General features: G+C 53.9%; 1 protein-coding gene across 1 annotated transcript in view; it reads left to right on the top strand.

The window, feature by feature from the left end:
* The first annotated feature begins 301 nt into the window (after positions 1 to 301).
* Positions 302 to 6,857, top strand: part of FAM214B (family with sequence similarity 214 member B) — an 11,889-nt gene continuing 5,333 nt past the window's right edge. The window contains exon 1 of the mRNA XM_008054702.2: positions 302 to 620. The gene's annotated coding sequence lies outside the window, so the exon portion shown is untranslated. The remainder of the gene's footprint in view (positions 621 to 6,857) is intronic.

Genomic DNA, 6,857 nt, shown 5'->3' with positions numbered 1-6,857 from the left:
TGGAGCGCGAGCGCCGGGCTGAGGCGAGCGGGAGAAGGGGCCGCGGAAGGCTCGGAGGGGGCTCGTGGCGGAAGCGGGCCTGGCGTGGGTTCTGCCTGGCTGGACTCCGAGGGGGCGGGTCCTGACGAGAGGCGGAGAGACCAAAAGGGGGCGGGGTCAGGGGGTGGAGCCTTGGAAGAGCGGAGGATCCTGGGGAAATGCAAAGAAGACGAGAAGGGGCGGGCCCAGAGGGGGCGGGGCCCGGACCACAAGGGGAGGAGCCCGAGTGATTAAAGAATCGGGGAAAGGGGACAAGCCCGGGGAAGGTGGAAGGTGGGACAAGGAGAGGGTGGGTCCGGGCGTTGCGGGGGCGGGGCTTGGCCCGAAGGGGCGAGGTTTGCAGGCCGAGGCTGCGGCTAGGGCTGCTCAGTTACTGCCCCCACCACTACCACCTCCTCAAGTGCCACAGGACCCACGGAACTTAACAGGTGTGGGGCGGGGTGTGCGTGGAAGAAGGGGCAGGGACGGGGTGCGCTTTGCCGAGGGGTACCGTTAGGGATAGAAAGAATCTGGAGACTGCTGTATGTTGGGGAAAGATACGGAATCGGGAGCAGTTGGGGACTTAATGTGTGGGCAAGAAGGTGCATTCTCCAGGGGCCTGTGTGGGGGAAGGGAGGGAGTGCTTTGTGGGGTGGGAGGTACAATGTCAGGGGGCAGTGTCACTGTCTGATGTTGAGGGTTGAGGCTCTACATGAGCCGGAGGGGATTCGGTGGTGCTTTAGGGAAGGGGGGCCGTGTGATGGAGAAGGGCTGGTGGTCCAGAGTGTGGACGGGCCGGAGGGGCTGTGTGGAGGAAGAGGAGACGGGGCTGCGGGCACTGTGTGAGGGGAAGGGCTTGGAGGCCCCAGTGGAGGGAGGGAACCTTCAGTACTTTGAAAAAGTAACAGTTTGTAGGGCATTGTAATAACTTCAGGAAGACATTTGTGTTATGTGTTGTGGAAGTGAGGATGATGGAATTAGGGAAGAAGCCAGTCTGTCGTGCTCCTGGCTGTTCAGCCACTACCTCCACCTTCAGGCCTGGGCGCCCTTAGAGAGGAGCCAGGCCCTGATTGTCACCAGGGCTTGTGTGAATATCTCTTCAGTATACTTTGGACCTGGCCAGCTGAGACGAGTTTCTTCCCCTAGCTGATGTGCCTGGGGACCCTTCCCCCACTTTGTTCCTGTCAACCCCCCACCCCAGTTCCTGTTCCTCCCAGAAGCTGGCCTTGGTCTCTGTCTCCCCCTCCTCCCCCTTCTTTGCCCTGCCCTTATGCTCTGGGTGTGCTCACTTCCCACTTCCTTCCTTGCCCTGGGGCCTGGCCTGGTCCTTGCCCATCTAGGAGCTGTGCCCTGCCAGGGATTTTGTACTCAATGACTAGAGACCCTGGTAACCAGGAGCAGGGCTCAGACCCCACCTCCACTACTACCACCAGGGTAACTCCCAACAGTTCCCCAAGTGACTGGTAGGCACGTTTTACCACTCGCTACAGACTGATTTTCCCCACCCTTGAGGGAAATCCTAGGGCTTTTTTAAGGAAGGGGAAAAGTGGTGAGGAGTATTGAGGGTCTTTAATCTCCTTTGGGAGGTTGGCCACTATTATAAGCTGAACCCAGGAAGCGATGTGAAGTTCCAGCCTCTGCTAGAGGAGGAAGAGGGAGTGGCTCCCACACTCCAGGCTTGGAAGTTATCAGAACTGAGACTAGAACCTAGTCCTCTTGAGGGCTCCTCTGTTTCCCTGAGGGGACTTGATGTAGTGCCAGAGTTCTTTTTGCCCCTGGGCTGGCTGGGAGAGGGTGGGAAAAGACTTGCTTTCCACACAGTGGCTGAATGAGTGTGACAGTGTTGCTGAAGGGGGCCCCAAGCCAGCCTCCTCACACAACCACCCGGTAGCTGAGAGACTGGCTGGGGGTGGGGGGGGTATGCTGAGGACAGACAAAGCCCTGGGGTAGGGTGGGGTAAAGGAGGGCAAGCTGAAGCCTTTTGAGGAGGAGCTGATTGCTATGGCAACACTGCTTCCCAGACAGTTTCTCTGAGAGGGCGGGCCTAGGGCAGACTTACTCCAGCTTCCTCAGGACTCAGGCGGTTTGTGTGAGTGGGTGGGGCGTGAAAAGAAAGGGCATCAGTTTGCTGCGCCGAGGCTAGAGTATATAGGCTTGCAGCTTTGCTGCAAGCAGCTGACTGTTGAGATGCTTGGGCCTATCCTCAAAAATGGATATGAGTGAACAACAGCCATTTGGATTATTGTAGTTAAAGACCAGAGTTGTCATTGTTTATGCAAAGCCCCCATTTTACAGATTTGAAAATTTATGGCCAAAGAGTGATTCCTAAGGCCTCACAGTGAAAAAGCAGGATATAGGATCCAGGTCTCCTGGTTACTGTTCAGTCAGCCCAGGGCTCATTGTTTTTTTTAGCTAATGTTTATTGAGCACCTACCATGTGCCAGGCACTAATGTTGACTGAAAATATGAGCATGAATCAAACAAAGTTGCTGCTCTTATGGAACTTCTATTCTAATAAGGGGAGAAATAAAGTGAGAGAGAGAGAGAGAGAGAGAGAGAGAGATGAAGAGGCCAGGTAGTGATAACTGCTACATATTTTTTAAAAACACGGTAAATTTAGGGCAAGTAGGAAAAGTCTCTTGATTGTACTTTGCAGCTTTCCCTGGGCACACTGAGGCCTGAAATATCTTGGATATTTCACCCTGAAATATTGTTCTCTGACCTTTGTAGGTGACTAAGACTGGCCTTCCTTAGTGGCAGTAAGATAGAACAAGGTGGGGTTGCTAAGAGATTATTCCTTTCCTACAGTGTTCTGTGTCTCTGTCTTCTTAGTAAGATTTACTAAGACAAGTAGGCTTTTACATTGATACTCTGCAATTTTGATCAGGGTGTTAAAAATTCCCTTAATCCTGTTTTGTTCAATTAGAAAACCAACAAGGAGGTCAGTCCAAGGGAACTTGGTTCTTTTTTAGGGTTTTCCTCCTGGTCTGAGGTGAGGAGAAGGGGGCTTAGAGAAACTGCTACTTGCTTGTCTCTCCTAAGCCCAGAGCACAAGGAAGAAGTAGGGGGAGAGGAGCCTCTTTTTACTGTCTAATGACAACCTCAGGGCAGGGTGGGGAGGGGAGGCCCACAACATAGGCAAGGCAGAAACTAGGACCTTGGGTCTTCTGTGGCTTCTGAACTGTAGAAGAATGGACTGTCAGCCGGGCTCAGTGGCTCAACTTGTAATCCCAACACTTTGGGAGGCCAAGGCGAGTGGATTGCCTGAGTCCACAGGTTCGAGACTAACCCGGGCAGCTTGGTGAGCCCCGTCTCTACAATAAATAAAAACTTAGCTGGGCATGGTAGCACGTGCCTGTAGTTTCAGCTACTTGGAAGTCTGAGGCAGAAGGATCACCAGAGCCCAGCAGGTTGATGCTGGGGTCACCATGAGCGTGCGTGCTTCTGCACTCCAGCCTGGACAACAGAGTGAAAAAAAAAAAAAAAGAAGAATGGGCTGTCTTTTGGCTCTGGTGTTTGCCTTCTGCTTCTATGGATGATTGGGAGAAGCCTCTCAAGTTCCAAACTATGACTTGCTGACAAGTACAGATGGCAGGGTAGACAGGACTGTCAATTTTCTTAGGTTGCCTTGAGAGCAGCCCCTCTAAAAAGTGTCATCGAATGCCCAATCCTTGCAAAAGTTTTTCTCTTGATCATTTAAAGAATAGGAGGACAGGGTTAGGGATGCTGGTTCTGCTGCCATTTGATTTGGCTGGGTCTGGGCTGGGCCTGGGCCTCAGTGACTCGGGGAGGGTGGAGAGTTTCGAGGGAGCTGTGAGTCATGGGGGTGAGCTCCATCACAAGAGTGGGACTCATTTCCCCCACTCGAGGCAGAAGCCTTCCTATGCCACTTCCCTGTGTTCTCTACCTCCTTGAACAGGGGCCTGTGAGTAGAAAATATGCTGGCAGAAGGGATGGGACACCCTGGTCTCAGAATGAGAGTTCAGAGACACAAAGAATACAGTAATGCTGGTTCCCTGAAATTAAAATGTATCTCTCTCAGTAGCCCTTGAGGATCCCTCTAACTAAGGCAAAAGAACACTGATATAGAGTAGGGTAAGGAAGAATACCATTTCCTAGCATGGAAGGCGATAGGGACCCACTTCAAGCCTTTTTCTTCTGCTGTGGCATGAAGGATGCTTCCTGGACTCCAGTAGTCCTCTGGCTCTGGAACTCTGGTTTGAAAGGTGGAGAGAGAGGAATGAAAGTGGGGATATTTGGGGCCTGGGGCCTGGTATGGGAAGAACAGGCTGACTGTGAGGCCTGTGGATCTGTGAAAGCCCTGGAACAGCCTATTGATCAGCTTCGTAAAAGCGAGGGAGAGGGCTTGAGAAATGGGAAGCCTATGCCTTTGAAAGGGTTAATGGCAGGGCAGAGTGTGACTTCGGATTCTGGCAGATGTAGGGTTAAGAAAATGGGCGGGGCGACCTTGGGTAGGCCTGCCCCCTTGTGGACCAATAGGCGTGCGTCTCCTGGAGGGGGCGTGGCCCACACTTGAGGTCGCGGGGAGGCTGGCCTCTGATGGACCAATGAATATGGTCGCTTTCCAGGGAGGGCGTGGCCTTGGGGGGCGTGGCGGTCGTGGCCGCCGCGGCGGGGGTGGTGGGGCGCTGGGCGGGGCGGGCGGCCCCATCAGCTGGTAGGAAATGGCCTGTGAGTCAGAGGGGCAGCGGAGTCGGCGGCGCGGAGCCGGGGCGGCCCCGGGGAGGGACCGTCGCAGGGAGGGGCGCGGCAGCGGCTGGGGGGCTGCGTGCGCCAGGGTCCGCTAGTGTTGCACACGAAGCTGAACAGAGAAGAGCCTAGCAGAGCAGGGCTCAGCCTGAGCCACCCTTTGTCTGGGTTGGGGGCCCGTGGCAGGGAGGACCGGGATCGGAGGGGAGGGATCGGAACGGGACGGAAAGGCCCGGAGCAGCGGCCACCGCGGCGGAGCCAATTTGGGAGTGGGGTGAGTGTGTGCTAGAGGGTAAAAGCAAATCTCCGAAGCTCCAGTACAGTATGGGGCCTGCCCAGGCTGTGGGGAGGAGGAGTGAGAAAGGACCTGGGTGGCTAAACAGGGGCTAGGGGATCGTCCAGAACAAGGAGTCCAGGAATCGAGGTGAGTCTGCTGGGCTTAGTTTAGAGGGGCTGCAGAGGTCTGCTCCCTCTCCACTGAGGTTGAAGGGCTCTAGGCTAGGACCAAGGGGTTGGTGAGAGAGCAAAGGGTGAACCTTCCTACCCACAGTGGTGATCCCTGGGAACAGTCCCCCTAGCTTGTGTGGACATGTGTAGGGACAAAATGTAGAGCAGCTGGCAGCAGTTCTCTCTGCACAGGATGAGGGTGAAAAGCACATGGATCGGAATTCTTCTTCTTGTCACTCTCTTTGACCGGGGTAGGAATGAATCTCTTTAATACTGAAGAGAAAGAGAATGAGCCCAGAAGCTGTACCTATAGCAATACCCACCTTATCCACCTCCCAGGCCTAGCAGGTGTCTGAGGGTACAGACGTATTCTGGGACTTGTTGTTTTTGCTGGCCTTGCTCCCTTGGCATGTTGGGAGCTGTAGTCTTTGCCAGCCACAGCCTGGCACAGCTGTTTGATGCCAGCTGCTGCCCACCCTCTGCAGGAGGGGTGAGTGTTGGCTTACCCTGCCCTGCCCCCCCTGCAGTCCTGCCCCATGAGTCAGCTTGAAGCCATGGTCCAGAGCCAGACTGGCTGGGTGGCAGGGAGTGAGTCTTAGAGCGTCTTGTTGATGGAGTGGGAACTGAGAAGGCTCTGGGGTTAATGAGCAGATGCAAGGCATGTCCGGGTCAAGTAGGGCATCAATGTCATCACCTGGCTTCCCCAGGGCAAGAACTCAAGAAGGCAACTGGGATGACCTGGAAGTGGGGATGCTAAGGAAAAGGCCCTTCCTTAATCTGTATGGCTTGGGTAGAGGAAAAAAAGGATAGAGATAGTACAGGTTGTACCCTCTGACAGTGCTGCCATTCTGCCCTTTCCAACCATCCCACCACCACAGGGAACCAGAATTTCTTAGGGTCCTGATTCTAATGAGAACCTCGTCAATGGCAAAGTGTGGAGTGCAGTGATGGGAACCTGGTGTAAGAGGGCTTTTCGGTCCTGGGTGCAAATACATCCTCTCTGCCTGCTCCCCATTCCCACCTTTGTTGTTCCTCATTCTCCCTGAACAGTTACTCTCTCTGCTTCTCTCATCTGTAGAGTTTTTCTCTGTGCTGTCAGGATTGCTACACAGATCTCTGCAGCTTACATTCTACTTTTTTGAGCCCTGCTATTTGCTTACCACTGTGTTTGGAGTTGGTTAGAGGAGTGGGTCACAGCCCTGTCCTCAGGAACCCTGTGGTCAGTCTAGAAGACGTCTTACCTACAGGAGTGAGCAGAACTGTCACAGGGTTACAGGAGATAGTGACACTGCCATAGGTGAGATCTCAGAAGAGGGAGAGATGTTTATGGTCTGGGGTGGACGGAGCAGACATTCTGGAGGGGATGACATTTGGCCTCGCCCAAGAGAAAGAATAGGTCTTGGGTAGGCATACAAGGGGCACTCCTTGAAGGGGAAAAGAGCAGACAACCAGGCTACTGCCCAAAGGAGAATACTGACCCTGGGAGCAATTGGCCTTTCAACTTGACATTCCCCTAACTCTAGTATGAGTTTCAGAGGGCAGAATAACTAGTGAAGACCATCTTGTGTCCCAGTGATTTGGGTTTTTGGCATTGGGTGTGTAAGCATTGGGGGAAGAGTAGAGAGGTACTCCTGGTTGCTTCCAGTTGACAGACTACTTCTGCTTTATCTCTAGTTTGCAGG

This window comes from Carlito syrichta, unplaced genomic scaffold (assembly GCF_000164805.1).
Source record: "Carlito syrichta isolate Samal-C Ts95f unplaced genomic scaffold, Tarsius_syrichta-2.0.1 Scaffold79434, whole genome shotgun sequence".
Classification (NCBI taxonomy): domain Eukaryota; kingdom Metazoa; phylum Chordata; class Mammalia; order Primates; family Tarsiidae; genus Carlito; species Carlito syrichta.
Note: the sequence above shows the minus strand (reverse complement) of the source record. Positions and strands in the feature narration are given on the sequence as shown.